This window comes from Canis lupus, chromosome 6 (assembly GCF_048164855.1).
Source record: "Canis lupus baileyi chromosome 6, mCanLup2.hap1, whole genome shotgun sequence".
In the NCBI taxonomy this organism is placed as follows: Eukaryota; Metazoa; Chordata; class Mammalia; order Carnivora; family Canidae; genus Canis; species Canis lupus.
In genome coordinates, this window is record NC_132843.1 from 24,491,211 (window position 1) to 24,507,898 (window position 16,688).

General features: G+C 39.1%; 1 protein-coding gene and 1 long non-coding RNA gene across 4 annotated transcripts in view; one reads left to right on the forward strand and one right to left on the reverse strand.

The window, feature by feature from the left end:
- Positions 1 to 1,778, reverse strand: part of KLHL14 (kelch like family member 14) — a 116,518-nt gene extending 114,740 nt beyond the window's left edge. Inside the window, exon 1 of one of the 3 annotated variants that reach the window (XM_072829165.1) lies at positions 1,481 to 1,778. The gene's annotated coding sequence lies outside the window, so the exon portion shown is untranslated. The remainder of the gene's footprint in view (positions 1 to 1,480) is intronic. The other 2 variants (XM_072829164.1, XM_072829162.1) reach the window with 2 other exon arrangements.
- LOC140635119 (uncharacterized) lies at positions 939 to 3,936 on the forward strand. Its single transcript, XR_012032459.1, has 2 exons — positions 939 to 1,097; positions 2,152 to 3,936. It is a non-coding gene; the product is annotated as an uncharacterized lncRNA (long non-coding RNA).
- Positions 3,937 to 16,688: the final 12,752 nt, after the last annotated feature.

Below are 16,688 nucleotides of genomic sequence, written 5' to 3' on the forward strand. Positions count from 1 at the left end.
CTGGGAACCCCTTCGATTATCCGTGCTGCCCCGAGAAACTCCTAGGCTAATAGTCCGAGGGCGCAGATAAAGCCCTTTCTTCTCCCGGGAAAGTGCAGCGGAGCGCGCTGAGGACCAGCTCCGGGGACTCGGCAGAGGCGGGAGCCGTCCTTATCAATTCTAGCTCGTTTCTCTCACCCCGGCCCTGCCTGCTTCCCTGCTTCGCAAACTGTTGGCTTCCCCGTCACCGCTCAGTTTGCCTCATTTTCCAGAGACGCCTTGAAACCTGGCAGGAGAAGCCTTCCAGCCCCCCCACCCCATCCCCACCCCCACCCCCACCCGTGGCCCCCTCTCTCCCGCCCCCTACCCCCCCCCCCGCATTTCAAAGCGCGGGAGTTCAGACGTGTATCTCCCCTTCCCTCCCGGGGCGACCCCGGGGAAGACGGGGACGGAGGAAGTGGGGGGTACTGGGGTGGATTTGGAGCAGGAACCGGGAGGCCCCGGAGGGATTCACGTGAAAGGTTGTGTCTCCCAGGCACCAGGAACAGTGGCTTTAACTCCAGTAACTGTAAGAAGTTCAAGTTAACTGGCAGGTGTTGGGGGAGGGGGTGGGGGCTGTCCAACGGGGGGGTGGGTTCCGTGCGGGGTCTCCGCATCCCACCCAGCGTCGCCGCGCGAAGCCTCAGCTTCCTTCCGAGCCCCTCGGTACAGCCCCCAGCGGCCCCCCACTCGGGCACCCCCACTCTCCTGGCCCTGGAACTACTTCTGTTAAAAAAAAAAAAAAAAAAAAGTCTGAACCGCCCGCATCTAGGCGGAGGACGGCAGGTTGGGGGAGGCGAGGCGAAATCGATACGCCAGGTCCTTAACCTGTAATTGCACCTTCCAGGGCCGAGCGGAAAGGGACCCTCTGCCCACATCCCGCCCGCGCGCCCGCCCGCCCGCCCGCCCGGGAGGGCCGCCGCCGCCGCCGCCGCCGCCGCCCGGCTCCGAGGGATCCCGCCGGACCTGCCCCTTCCACTGCGGCTCACTCTGCCCTGCCTGGCGCCGGTCCTGGATCGCCGGCTTCCTATTTATACCGTACTGGGCTCCTCTCGACTCACTTTACCATCCCGTTTCAGGTGGACCCTAACCTCCCTCGAGCTCCCTCCCCCGGCAGGACCCCCTCCCCCAGCGGCCCCCAAAGCTCTGCCTTTCCTGAAACATCTCCCAGAGTCTCTCCCTTTAAGTGGACCCGGTCATACCTCTCTCTCTTGCTCTCCCCGCTTCGTTGTCTCGCCCCCCCCCATCTTTTCCTGTTCCCCTTCCTTCTTGTTCTCCTCCTTTGCCTTTCCCCCTCATCTGCTTATTTCTTGCAATAGGAGTTTTATTCTTTATGAGCGTTTGCCACACAACTGCCCCCCCCCCCCCCACGGAAAGACTCCCTCCCTGTCCCTTCCCCCCGCCAACAACCCAAAAGACAGAACAAAATACACACAAGGCAGACACAAGGCCAGAAACTTACCTGCTTTCAACCAGCTGCAAAGTCAAGGCTCACTTAAGCTCCCCCCCAAAAATCAATTGTCCTTCCTTTTTAAAGGTTTGCTCTCTCCTTGGGAGGGGGAAAACACCTTCTGGTTCCCAACTCCAGGCAGTCACTCTTTACAATTTATTTTGTCGTACATCATTTGATCACCATGAATTAGCAACAGCAAGAAAATGTAGGAGAGGGAGAAAAGAGAGAAAGAGAGAGGGAGAGAGAGGGAGAGAGAGGGAGAGAGAGAGAGGGAGCAGAGCTTTCTGCAAGAGAAGAAGAAGAAAAAATGTACGTGTGACAAATTATGCTACCAAGAAACAACACATCATTATCCTTGGGCCTGGGGCTCAGTGAGTCGTAACGAGAGTAATAGGAAATCCACGGTTGGGGAGAGAAACGGTCGTGCTTGGCCAGTAGAGAGAGACCATACAGGGGGATGGATGCTGGAGAGACTCGCAAAATTATGGCTCAAGGCTATTGTAAAAATTGTCGAGCGTAAATGACTGCGATTTCAAACATCTTTGGAAGAAAGAAGGGGAAAAAGCGAGCCCCCCCTCCCTCCCTCTCCCTCTCTCTCCCTCTCTCTTCTCTCTCTCTATAAAGAACCGTCAAGTTTTAGTGCGCATTGCTAATTAGTCAATTTCTCTCTGCCTTCACAGGCTGGCGACTTCGCTGCTGAGCTGAAACTGCTAATTTCTGTGACCAGCTTTTTTCTTAGCTGTGATCTGGATGAATGAGTAGCTGTCTCACAGAGATGACAAAAATAAACTCTAATCCCCCCCAAAATTTCCACTACATCTTTCTCATGCATAGATTTATGATCTTCAAGCGCTCTGTGCAATATGCAAACTTTTTTTTGTGTCTGTATATATGCTGTTGTTTCCAGATTTCACTACACTGGTATGCTGCTCCCCCCCCCCCCCCCCATGAAATGCAGAAAACGTCTGATCTCAAAGTATGCCAAGATGCCACTTTCTAGTGTCTCGGTATCTGGGGTTTGAGTCTAATTTGGAAGACACTAGTCCTTGCCTAAAAGGTGAGTGGCTGAGTGTACAAACTGGGGGTGGGGGAATTAGAGCTGGTAGATGGAATAGAAGACAGCCCTTCGCTTTTTATTTGTTTCCCTGCACTATACAAGCTTTATGATCTTGTTGGAAAACATATTTTCTCTATCATTTTGTCTGGTTAAACAACCATCTCTGAACTTCTGTGTCAGCTCCTCAACAGATAAGAGTTCAGAAGTCATATTTTGTTTTTAATTGAAAGATTATCATATTGTCAGATTTGTCTTTCAGTTAAGAGTCTTTGAATTGCAGGAGCTAGAATCAAGTGCTGGGAAACCCAGCTGCAATTTCACAGATGTAACCTTTAAACTTTAGACCTCATCTGATACATAAGGATGACCACATAAAGCTCACATTTTGGCCCTGCTTCACATGCAAAATGAACCCCAAAATGATTCTGGAATTTTCACTGTGCCAGAGATTCATGTGCATTTTGGTAGAGGACATGTTCTCTAGACTTATCTCATGATATATTGTGCCCTTACATTTATAGCCCTGCATTTTGGTTGTCAATGGGGGTTGGAGGTGTCCCAGAAAGGAAGAAAGAAAAAAAAAAAAAAAAAGCAAAAAAAAAAAAAAAAAAAAAAGGCATGCCCTTGAATAGAAGGAGCATGAAAGAAAGCTGGACATGAGTTAAACTGAGTTTTCTTTGCTATCAAATATATGAATATGATTCATTCTAATTTATATATGCTCTGATTAGTAAACTTATTAAAATACACATCAGGGCACCACTGAAAAAAGCTGTCTTCCCACTTTCCCTTTTGATTTGTGAGATATGGAAAGACACCTGCTTAAGAGAGGGGGGAAAACTGAAAATTCTTTGGTTTAGAAATAGGGAATTCCCCATTTAGAATAATAAACATTAACATGCATGTGGGATATTTGCTCTTAAATAAATGAAGAAGGATCAAACTGAAGCATTTACTCCTCACAACGGTCCTTCTCTATCAAGGTCCTAGGTTATCTGAGAGTAAGATACTTTATTCAGATCTTGTTGAGATGCTGTATTTCAGCTTTCATATTTATAATAAAAAGCTCAAATATATGGTAAAATAATAGAAAAGGATTTTTTGTTTTGTTTTGAGCAAGGAAAAGAAAGAGAACAGATTCTTCAAATCTTCTGGCCCTACTATTTGTTTTGAATGTTCCCTTTTTTGAATTTCCCTTAGTTAGGTCTTGGACAGGAAGATTGTGTAATTGTGATACAGTGTCTTTTGGGGGGGTTCTGTGCATTAGCAATTAAAGCTATCATGTCTGTGCAGTATCACCAAATTCTCATACATTGAAAGTATAATTTGTATTGTCTGCTTTTGATGTTCAGCTCTTATGAGCTTCCAATGAAGTATTTGGAAATAAATCCAAACATGAGTAAGAGTATCGATCACTTAAACTATTGCCATCTTTCCATGTTCTCATAAAGGAAGTAAGACGTGTTTTGAGATCTCAAAATATCTTGATTTTGAATTTCTATTTCTTTTTTTTTTTTTACTAATAGGATGTATTGATTGCTAATTATGATGACATGGATCTTTGTTTCTCCCAAACAATATGAAAGACACATTTCAAAAATTTAACTATCTATAATTTTGATGCTTATTTAACAAGTAGAGTGGAAGGGGAAGAGAAGGGCTGTGGTCTTGCAATTCTAAAACAGCTGTTGAAATGAAGTGGCTAGGCTGCTTTCTTCTGGGTTTTAAAGTACACTATTTGAGAATGTTTAAGATTTCAGAGAAAAAAAATTACAATTATGGCTGTTTCATAAGCAATTAAAAATAATATTGATGATAAAACATCCCTTCATAATCTGTGTGTGCACTGGCATATATATCATGTAAGTCTCACACCTCCAATATCTTGCACTGGCTTTGACTGAAATTATTGCAGAACTCACAAATGATATGACACTATTTACAATAAATCCCGTTATGAAAGATTCAATTTGCAGCAATCAGATGCTAGCTACTAAGCGATTGTAAGTATTTGAATTTTATCCTACTTCACTGTTCAACGTACAGAAATTGCATCTGTGTGTTTGATCTGTCCTGCTGAGCACTATCAGCAGCTTGCATCTCTGCCACTATTGTTTTTAAAATGGCAGGAAGGACGTGACTAGTCAAGAGCACTCAGCAGGATGGATTTCACATGGCATAGGAGCCCGAATTGTCTTATAAAAATACTAAATATGATCATGTAGTCATCTAATTCAAGCAGTCTTCATACTTCGACAGAATTATCAAAATTATTCATCAGTGAATCTGCATTTAAACTATGTACAGTGGAGAGATTCTGGAACTGCCACTACCGAGCAATCTACTGGAGCTGCCACTAACTCTGAGCAGTCTGGTCAGCCTTCCGGGTGGCAGGGACCCAGGCGAATCAGTGGCTCTGGTTGCTCAGGACCATCTCACTGGACTGGATGAACTTAAGATTATCTTGAGAACAGTTCCAGAAGTGTTTTGCTGCTTCACATGAAGGGGCAGCCACATTGAAACTTCATTTTCCTCATTCTCCACTTTTCTGCTTCAGATTTATGAGTTACCACCAAATTGTATAAACATCAAAGACTGGCTTTGCCTGTATTTCTTTTGGTTACTAAATACTACTTCCTGTGGCCTGACCTTTATGATTGCCACCATTGTAAGATGGATAAAGGGAGAAATTATTCCATTTTACAGTAAAATTGAGCAAAAAAAGGACCTCCTAGGTCCCCAAAGCCAGGGAGTGGCAAAACCCAGACAAAAATCATAGGCCTCTATTTTATATCTTGGGTAGACATGGCCAGAAATATCACAAAACCACTAGCATCATGAAGCTTATGGAAGAGCAAAAAATTAGAAATAACAGTAAAAGATAAGAAATGGTACAATTGACTAGTATTTAGTCAAAGCCAATGGTTTACTATTGCTCTGGGGCCAAGTCCAACTCCTTAGCCAGTATTCCAGGTTCCTAGGTTCCTGTTGTAGCTCTTCTGGTAAGTCTGTTTTCAGCTGCTTTCTGAATACCTCCCACTTTCATACCACATGTTTAGGTTGTATCCTTATGAGAGGCCTGGGTTCTCTGCATAGAGAAATCCCACCTATTTCTCAGATCAAACTCAGATTTCTTTCCACTTTGAAACTCTTCCTGGCAACTTTGAACAGAGTACTCATAGCTAATTTTTACGGAACTCCTTGCTTATTTGGTGGACACTAGCCTGAATCCTTTAGATGTTTTATTTTCTTAATTCTTTTGCCAATCCCATGAGACGGCATGGTAGATTGTGAAAAAGGCACCAACTCTCTATCCTTCCTGGTATAAATATCCCATTATAAAGTGGCTTTGCTCTTCTTCCCATCAAGAATGAAGTCTATTTCCCCACCCCCTGAATGTGAGCTGGCCTTGTCGCTTGTTTGATCAATAGAATGTGCCAGAAGTCACTTTGTGCCAATTCCAAGTCTGAGCCTTAAAAGGCCTTGTATGCTTCAACTTCCCCTCTTTGAATCCTGCCAGCTGCCATGTGAAAAAGTCTAGGTTAGCCTGGTGGCAGATGAGATACTACATGGTCTCAGCTGACCTAGGATGTATGAATGAGCCCAGCTAAGACAGAAGAACCAACATAGCTCAAGTTTACTGACCCATGGAACTCTGGGCAAAATAAATGGCTGCTGTTTTAAGCCATTAATTTTTGGGGTGACTTGTTCCATAGTAAAATTAGCCAATAAAGAAAGATGCCATTATTCTAACCTTATCAATGAGCAAAACGAAGTGCAGAGAAATCAAATAAAATTTTCAGGGCCACACAGCTTTTCAAAAGTAGAGCCAAGATCCAAACCAATACAACCTGACTCTAGAGGTTAACCATTCTGCTACACTAGCCACAAAAGAAGTGCCTGCCTTCTGTGAACTTCATACATCTATTCATCAAGCATATGTTAAGTATTCATTATATCCCAGACAATGTGCTAAACATTGAAGATAACAATGATGAGTAAAACTGCGTCCTTGCCCTCAAGGGGCTAACATTCTAATGGAGGAGACAGGCAGGTAAATTAGACACAGCATGTGAATAATTACAGTGTGATGATTGCTCTAATAAGGGTATGTGTAATGAACTACTGGAGCAGAAAGAACAAGCTCCTACGTTCCTTATAGTACTTATTACCTATAATACTTTCTTGATACTTATTGTTTACCGCTTTGTATAGCTAATTACTTATATAGATTAATATATTTTATGATCTCAGCTAGATGATAAGCTTCTAGAGGAGAAAAAGCCTGGTACCAGATAAAGTCTCCCGTGGTCCACAGCTCTGTATCTTGCCCATAATAGATATCCAGTAAATATACTGATGGACTATGAAAGATGGATTTTCAAATTTTTCAGGGTAACAGCAGAAAGGACAAGGGGGTATTTCATAATCCGGGACTGTTTTGGGCATTTAACTAAGGAGATATTAATCAATTTCTTGATTTTAAATAATAAAATCTTTTTAACATTGTGAAATAAACATTTATTGTACATAGACAAGAATCTGATAGGACCTTGTGAGTATTTCCCTCAAATCCTTTACCTATGGCAACCATCACTTGGCCAAGTACTCTAAAAATTTGAAGGGAATAGTTACTTTTATGGAAATATTTATTAAACTACTAAACCAAGGTAGCACAAAGTTGTGTTTCTAAGCCTGCATTCTGGAAGCAGACCACTTACTTTTGAATCCTAGCTTTGCCACTCCATCTTTGAGACTTTGGATAAATAACATTTCTCTGCCCAGTTTCCTCATCCAAGAATGGGGATAATTATAGTACCTGCCTCCTAGGGTTTTACAATGCTTAAATTTTGTAAATATTTGTAAAAGTGCTTAGAACAGTTTCAGACACATAGTGAGCACCATGTGAATGTTTGTTAAATAAAAAATACACGTATGTAACTAAAGAAGAACTTTTTCTTTTTCCTATTCTGCACATTATGCCCAGTATTCAACAAATATGAGTTAGAAGGAATAAAGACATCTGCTTTTTTCAGGTTTGCAATAATTCATAATGCTATTCAAGAGACAACCGGTCATGTTAACAAAAGAATCATTATTTTTGACTTTGTTCTTTAAATGTTGTATATTTCCATTTATCTTCCTATAGTTTTAAAAACCACCATTCATTTATCTTTGGGAACACTTGGTGTTTTTTTTTTTTTTAAGATTTTATTTATTTATTCATGAGACACACACACGAGAGAGAGAGAGAGAGAGAGAGAGAGAGGCAGAGACACAGGCAGAGGGAGAAGCAGGCTCCATGCAGGGAGCCCGATGTGGGACTCGATCTCAGGTCTCCAGGATCACACCCTGGGCCGAAGGCAGGGGCTAAATGGCTGAGCCACCCAGAGATCCCAATACTTGGTGTTTTATGTACATGTCTTGGGTAATTGAGATTCTAAAAATGCAAGGACATTTATTATTAATATTAGTTTAACATTTATTATTAATATTAGTTTAGGTTGCTGAATATATACCTGACTCTGAAAAGTGGCTTTTTGGCATTAGACCTTCATGCCAATGACTGAGATGAGAGAGAAGGTTGTTGGGCTTCAGCTTTTTCTTTAACGTTATCTGTGACCTTGGACAAATCACTTTTATTCTCCATATTTGCAGAGAGAAAACATTTCCTTCATTTAACCAGTCTGGGGTTGCATTAAGACTAGAGTGAATGTTCCCCAAAAAACAGTTGGGAACTTTCCTCATGACCTGTGGAATAAGATGAGGGTTTAAGCAATATAAGAAGAAAAAAATTTCCCACAGAAAACTGTCCAGAGGCTTGAGTCCAGAGGATTTACTCAGTCATCTTTGTGCAAACAATCAGATACAAACAAATAAAAAATTGGAAGTTTGCTGACTGTTTTAAGAGAAATTATGTGTACTAACAAAAAATTATTTCATAAGCATCAAAGTTTTTGAAGAGTTGAGGTTTATGGGAAAGTATTTGTTTTACTGTAAAAATGCCATATTCTGAATATTGAGTAAAGGAAGGCATGACAATCTTTCCCTATGAGCAAGACAATGCATCTTTATCACAACGAGTTGTTACCTAAATCTGCAAATTATCCTAATCACCTTCCCCACCCTTAAATTTTTTTTTTATAAATATTTACTTATTTTTGAGAGAGAGAGAGAGAGCGCAAGCAAGCAGGGGGAGGGGCAGAGGGAGAAAGAGAAAATCTTAAGCAGACTCCCCACTGAGCAAGGAGCCCACAGGGCTGAATCCCAGCTCCTGAGATCATGACCTGAGTCGAAATCAAGGGTCAGATGCTTAACAGACTAAGTCACCCCCAGACACCCCTCAATTTTTTTTTTTTTATTTGTGGCAATTTTGTTCTTTTTCTTACTAATGCTTAAAAAGGAAGATATGTATTGCTGGGTTGGAATATTCGCCAGTGCATTGACATTTTTCATAATCAAGAGAGAATGATGTAAGTTTTCTAGTCAAATACCTAATTGCTTAATTACTAAATATTATTGTATCATTACAAGGAAATACTACCTTGACTAAGGTCCAGTTTCTATTACAGATGAGCTGTTTATACCTTTAAATATCTATTTATTTCTGCTCTCAGCTTCTTAGATATCAGTGCAAATTTCTCCAATTGTCCATTTTCAGAATAATCTTTCTTTGTTGCTTTCTTATCTTTTTCACCAGATCCTTCTCATTCTTCCATCCCACACCAGTATATCCCATCCTATTTCTACTTATGTTTGTTTAAAATATATTTCACAACATTTCAGAAAAATTTAAACTGTTCAAATTCTATGACTTCATATCGTTATATTGTTGAAGAAGTTTTGTCTGACAGTTTGAATACATTTTGGGAGTTGGTTGGCTGAGGTGACAAATAATTTAAAAATTCTGTTGGGTATTTCACTTTGTTATTTAAAAGACAATCAACTAACTAAAGGATATATTTTCTCAAAATCTGTTGTTAACATGCAGCCAGTGCTATTACAACATGATAAATCTGAATGGGGAAATTTTCCTTTTGTCTTTACATATTATTGAGCTCAGCATTAAAGTAACATGAGTTGAGATAAGGACTAATTTAAGTTCTCCTTGGGGACTTGAATCTCGTCTGCAAGAACATTTTGTCCAGTTTTATCTTATTTTATGTATATTAATTTCCTTGGCTTTCTAACAATAGTCAAAAGAAACCAAATACTTCAAGAGAAAATGTCAATAACACCCTTATTGTGTAAGATGGAGCTCTTTGCAGTTCTTATCTTTAAGAAAAGCTTTCAGTTATAATTGCTTTCATAAACTTAAAACGTATATATTCTTGGCACAAAATTCTACAGCATCTCTGAAGGGGGTAAAAGTTGTCAGTTGAATCTCATATGTAAATGCTTCTTTGCCCATTTAATGAATATGTCTATTGATGCTTGGGAAAACTCAAGTATAATGATTTTAGGTAATACGTACAGTATCTAGTTTTGAAGGTAAAATTTTAAATGCATCTGTATATTTGTTCTTGTTCCCCAAAGTTTGTATTCCTCAGCATGGGTAACTGTCAGGACTTCCAAAGTGTATTTTCTTTTGAAACTATTATTAATATAATATTTTATTTAGCTTTTTTCTAAGCTACAGGGGTACTTTTTAAATAAATTTTTTATTTTAGAAAGATTTAGATTTACAGAAAAATTGAAAAGATAGTACCGAGTCCCCATATACCTAGCACTCAGTGTCCCCTATCATTAACATCTTACATTAGCGTGTTGCATTTGTTACAACTAATAGCAATTTGATGCTTTACTATTACTAACTGCAGTCCATAGTTTATTAAATTTACTAGATTTTTACCTAATTTCCTTTTCCAGGATCCCATCCAAGATATCACATTACATTTGGTTGTCATATTTCCTTAGGCTCCTTTCGGCTGTACAGTTTCTTACACTTTCTTGTTTTTGATGACCTATAACTTTTAGAGATACTGATCTGGCTATTTGTAAAATGTCTCTCAGTTGGGAGTTGTCTGTTTTTCTCATGATGAGACTGGGTTTATGGGTTTATAGGAGAAGGACCACAAAGATAAAGTCCCATTGTAATCTCATAATATCAAGAGTATATGTGATCAACATGACTTATCACTGTTGATGTTACAGTTGTCATTAGGCTCAAGTAATTATTTGCCAGGTTTCTGCAGTGAGAGTAGTGCCCCGACCCCCCATTTTCCTTTAAATTATACTCCTTGGGGATCCCTGAGTGGCTCAGTGGGTTAGTGCCTGCCTTTGGCCCAGGGCACAATCCAGGAGACCTGGGATTGAGTCCCACGTCGGGCTCCCTGCATGGAGCCTGCTTCTCCCTCTGCCTGTGTCTCTCCCTCTCTCTCTCTCTCTCTCTCTGTATCTCTCATGAATAAATAAATAAAAATCTTAAAAAAAATAAATTATACTCCTTGGAAACTAGTCATAGCCCACACTTAAGGAGTGGAGAGTTATGCTCCGACTCCTTGAGGGTGAAGTATCTACATAAAGTATTTGAAACTTGTCTACAAAGGAAATTTGATCTATTCTCCCTCATTTATTTATTTATTTATTTATTTAATTATTTCTTTATATCATTATGGACCCATAGATATTTATTTTTGTCCTTTGGGTTATAATCCAGTACTACGTTTTTCTGTTGCTTGAACCATTTCAGTTTCAGCCATTGGAAGGTCTTTTCAGTTGGTTCCTGTATCCCTTGATATAGTCCTATCATTACTGTTCTTTTTCCTTCTTTCCTTCCCTTCAGACCTCTGCTCCCCACCTGCTCCCTCTCCCCACCTTCCCTCCCTCTCTCCCTTCCCTCCTTCCTGGCATGGCAAGATATTGCATGCTCACTTTGTATAGTTCATGCTTTAGTCCTAGGATCAACCATATCTCCAAGGAATCTTGCTTTCTTTTATTGGAAATGATGTTAGAAATGAAGATTTGAGCATTAAGTATGCTAATAATCCTGTATGTACACATATCTATATATGTTTCTATATGTAACCATCTATATATTAAGCTAAGTTCATATTGATGTCTCCAACTTTAATCCATTATCAATCAGTTTTGATTTAACTTAAATGGTTTACATGGGGAAAACAGGAGGAAGAGGAACAGACAAAGCAGTGTCCCTACTTTGAGGTAGATGAGATTATAGCATACACTGAGCTCTCGCAGGATGCAAACAAGTGCTCTTATGGAGAAATAAACCATACCCTTGATTAAGAGTCTTCAGATTTATTATTTAATAAGGTTATACTTAAAAAGTGTAACATGCAGAAAATGAATATTTTGCAACCGAAGTTCAAAAACTTTTTAATTAAACATTTTAAAGTCTAATAATATTTTTAAAATATATTTTCAATAGGAAAGATGTCAGAATTCTATAACTGTAGAGGAAGAACTCAAACACAGGCCTATTGAGAAGAGAATATGAGAAAAAGCATCTCAACCCTAGCCTGATCTTGCTTCTATTGATCCTGATGAACACTGGAAACGCATAATAGAATGGTTGTAGCTACAGTTGATGTAATAGTTCAAAGCCCAGGGGGAATAGGAGAAAATAACACAGGCTGTAGGATTGAAAGAAATGGATTTGAAGATCACTCCTATCATTCATTGGTAACATAAATATCCTAATGCCACTAACCTTTAATTTTCTTATTTGTAAAATGAGATAATAATAATAATTTGTATTACAGTTGAGGGCAATATAACAGTCACAAAAGCAAACAAAAATGTGAAAATAATTTTTGAACTGTTAAAAACAATGCAAAAAATATTATGGAAGAAGATCATACCCATGTGGGTAGTTGGGGGTCAATATTGCATGGTGATCAAGAATGTTGACTTTGGAAAGAGATCATTTGGTTAAAATCGCAACTATACAATTTACCAATCTTGTAAAATTGGGTAAGAAACCTAATTTCTCAAAGAATCAGTTTTTTTACAGGTAGAATGGGATTCATTTGGATTTCAGTTTAATAATCTATGGCGTAGAGAGGGACATTGTATGGTCACTAATGTCCTTTTTAGCTCTAAATCTTAAGGTCTGAGTGTCTATTTCCTTGAAATGCTAATTGAGTCATTAAATGGGGGCTCCAAGGTCATAATGTAGAGCCTGGGTAAATTTTTTTGAATTTGGGAAGCAAGAGGATTGGGCTTCCTAAGCAAGACATGAGGATCCTCAGATAAGTTATGCCTGAATTCAAAGATCAAAGGAGGCTATATCCTGGGAAGCTCCTTCACTTGCATGGGCCCCTTCCAAGGCTCTGGGAGGGGCCCTAGCAATGTGTAAAAATTTCAAAAATAATTAATTGCAACAAATTAAAATATTTCTCTATTTCCACTTGGACTTTCCCTCATGTCAGATGGTGTTGGAGGAGGAGCCATAAACATTTTTGGACGTAGTGAAAGGGAAGTTGAATGGACAGTGTGGTGTGAATGGAATAGGATGTATTTATGTGTTCACAATTATTTTCACATAGAATTAAGTTATTATTAGTTCCCCCAATGAAAGAATAACTACTAGGAATATTCTGGCTTTCCACTGTGCTGATTCACACAGCATCAAGAAAAAAAAAGTGTTAAGATTGGAAGTTCTATTGTGATATGAGTATGTACTCTCAAAACAGTCCTTGAAGAATATGGGGTGTTTAAGATGATTCCCTGCACAAGAAAATTGAAATCTTATAGTTGGCTTATAAAAGAAACTTCCATATACATTGGGAAGTTGAAAGAAATTTTCTGAAGTACCAATAATTAAAAAAAAAAAAATTTCGATCAGTCATGGTAGAAGAAAGACTAAAGACTGATCTTTTGTTTTGTCCTTATAGAAAACCGTATTACAATTTTTTTGCTATCATGCAATTGAAGACTATGAAGTCAACAGTTCATGGAAAAGAGGTGTTACAGAGATATATGTTAGTTAATTATTAAAAATTATGTTATTTGGATATTTTGCAAAGTTTGTGCTATTGGTGCTTTGTAAAATTGGAGATTTTAAGCACCAGGGAATGTGAATCTACCCCGTGTTTGCTTCTCTAAGAATTGTACTAAGTCTGTTACAAGTAGCTGTGGAGTAGACGGATTTCTGTGATGCACAAAGATACAGGGCTGAATATAGATTTCCTTTTAGATCCTTTGTATTTTAGGAATTCCTGTGAAATGAAGAATTGAGGCTCTTAGAGCTTCCTTCTGTTTGTATGGCCTCCTTCCCTGATAGCCTGGAGGAATTCTGTGGCTCCCAAGGGCCCAATTTGCTAGCTGGAGCCACTTAGGCAGTAAACTGGTCACCACTGCAGACAGGAGAGCTGGACTGGTTTGTTTCACTGGTGCCTGTATGCAGATGGGCCTCACTATGTATGTGCGTATGCATATATTCATTCACCAAAATATTTAATGCTATGTGTGAGATGACTTTTGTACCTACATGTTATTTCTTAGAATAAAAGCTTTGAGGTTTGTGCAATGGAAAAATTGGTGCTGGAAGATCATCTAAGCACCCTGTCACTTATCAATAAGGTTCTAAAATCCATTGAAACCTAAAAACTCTTCTGATATCTCCTAATCTGGCTTTTCTTGAACTCATACACATACGTGATGGCAATTCAACAACCTTCACCCTAAATGCTTTATTCTAATGGCCACATTTCAGAATCTGAGGGCATACTTGTGCTAAATAAATTTCTTAGTAATAATGTAATTTGCTAATGTGATTTAAAAACCACCAAGTCATTTGGAAAAATAAATGTATTGTTGATCAAAACACCTGAATAACAATTTAAGTAGTCACATTCTCTCTTCCAGAGCAAATATTATGATTTTCGTGTGTTTATATGCAGTCGTGGATATATACTTGTGTGCACACATATATGTATGTATGTGTGCACATGGATTATATTTTTTCATACATACACGTCTACACATACATACATATTTATAGTATATATAATCACTGTATATGTGCACTTTGTAGGACTTAAGAATTGCTTTACCCATTCTTAGAGGGTATGATCTATTAAAATATTGTTTTAGGACCAATGTAATAGCTTTAGTATAGTAAGAGATATTACCTGTCTCCTATGACCCTGGTGGATTCTGCTATTTAAGAATATATACACATTTGCTCAGTGGCTTTGTATATTTCCCAAGAGTGGGGCACCAGGTAGCAAAGGCCAATGTGAAGCAACTAAAAAATTTCACTCTACTCTCTAAATATTTCAAAAAGTACAACATCAGTAACCAGAATCTAAATTTTTCTAAAGCTCTGCCCCACAGCATGGAGTGAATGGAAGGAATATGCTTTAGGTGAAGGGCTTTCTGAGCCTATTTCTGGCATCCAAGCAGCAAATGGTGGCAAATGAATCTGCGCTATAGATCACTTAGAGTGTGGATGGTCATTTTACCCTCTGCTATCCGCAGAAGACACCAACCTATTGCCACAATATCCTTATCAGAAATTAACTGGAGGCTGTGCCTGTCTTCCAGGATCCCCTTTCGCGTTGGAGACACTCTCCTGTTTGCTCTTCTCCATACCCACTGAGAAGATATGCAGTTCCACTATGAGGACCCAGGGGTAGCTTAAATAATTTCTGAAGTTATAGCTTACTGTAAGCTTTCATGCACTTACTCTGCTGAAGAAAATGAATTTACTACATGGAATCACACTTCTCCTAAAATATCCCTCGGTCTCCACAACCTACAGACATGTAACAAGCAAAGGAGTGCTTATAGACACTGATCTATTAAACCATTTTCTTAAAATACCTGCAGTCTTTTCATACAAAACAGAAAAAAAATCATTAAACCTATGGTTTGCCAGACAATTACTTTGTCAAATCTCAAGAAATTGCATAATAAATTGTATACATGCATCAAACATGAACACCAGAGGAGTATAACAAGCTATGTATTTCCAGTCCACTTGTTCTTGCATCCAAACAGTAGCTTTTGTTTTCACGAACAATTCTATATCTTTCCTGAAGGCTTTTACAAAATATGGCTATACATTTATCTATCAAACTAAGTATAAATAATTGAGACACTTAATATGCACAGTAATGGGGAAATGCACGAATAACTTCATTATTAATGTCTATTGATTACTTATGTTTTCAAATAGGCAAATGTGCTGCTAGTATTTTTATCATGTAAATCTATATGTGTATTTTGGTTTTACCTGTTTATTGGCAAATTTACAATCCACATTATGGGCATTTTTATTGCTTTACACACTTATTTGATATGCACATAACCAAGGTCAGTTTACAAACTGACTAATGTTTACTCAATTTGATTACTATGTTACATTTCTGAGTTTATTTTCCCTTTGGAAAATTAACTGTACAAGGAAGCCCAGTAAATCTTTACTTAAAAATTCCAAACTTTAGATTGATTTCAGCAGTGAGTTTGTATTGATCTCAAAAGCTTTGCGTTCCTAACTAAAAACTAATCTTTATTTCACCCTTTAGTGACTGCAGTCATAAATATGCTCACTCCTACCAGTGTAGAGTGGATTAATGGTTATTGGAGATTGGGGCTTCCAACTGAGTCTGGGAAACCTTAACCTTTGGAGGACAACATGAAGGCATTTACCCCTTGTCAGCTATAATCCCTAGGTCCACTTTTGACATTTACCTGAGTGTTAAAGAGGAAGCAGAGCAGGGACTGGGGAATAAAGCTCCAGAGATTCTGCTTGGCTATTAATCACTCACGGTTAGATTGACTGCCGTGCTTGATCTGGCTGCTTCCGGCCATCAGAGTCACTGAAAGGCATGGCCTTGCCTCTCCACTCTGGAGCCTGGGTTAACTCCTCCTGGGGAAGACTTTTACTGCTTGCCTGCAAGGAGGGGCTTCTTGCAATGCCAAACCCGTCTGTCGTTATCCTTCCAACTTTGCTGTACTGATGGAACTAATATTCTGGGGGAGTATGTCCAACCCATTTGTGTGATCTAATTATAGAGAATAAAAGAGTTAAAAAGGAACAAAACAGAAGTTGTTACTGAGGGATGACCAATAACATTCCAGGCAGCAGGAGATGAAAGGCTGACAAATGGTAAGGAAGCTGTAAAGCAGTGTTCCTCAAAGCATGGTCCTGGGTACCTCCTTGATCACAATAACTAAATGAGAATGTCA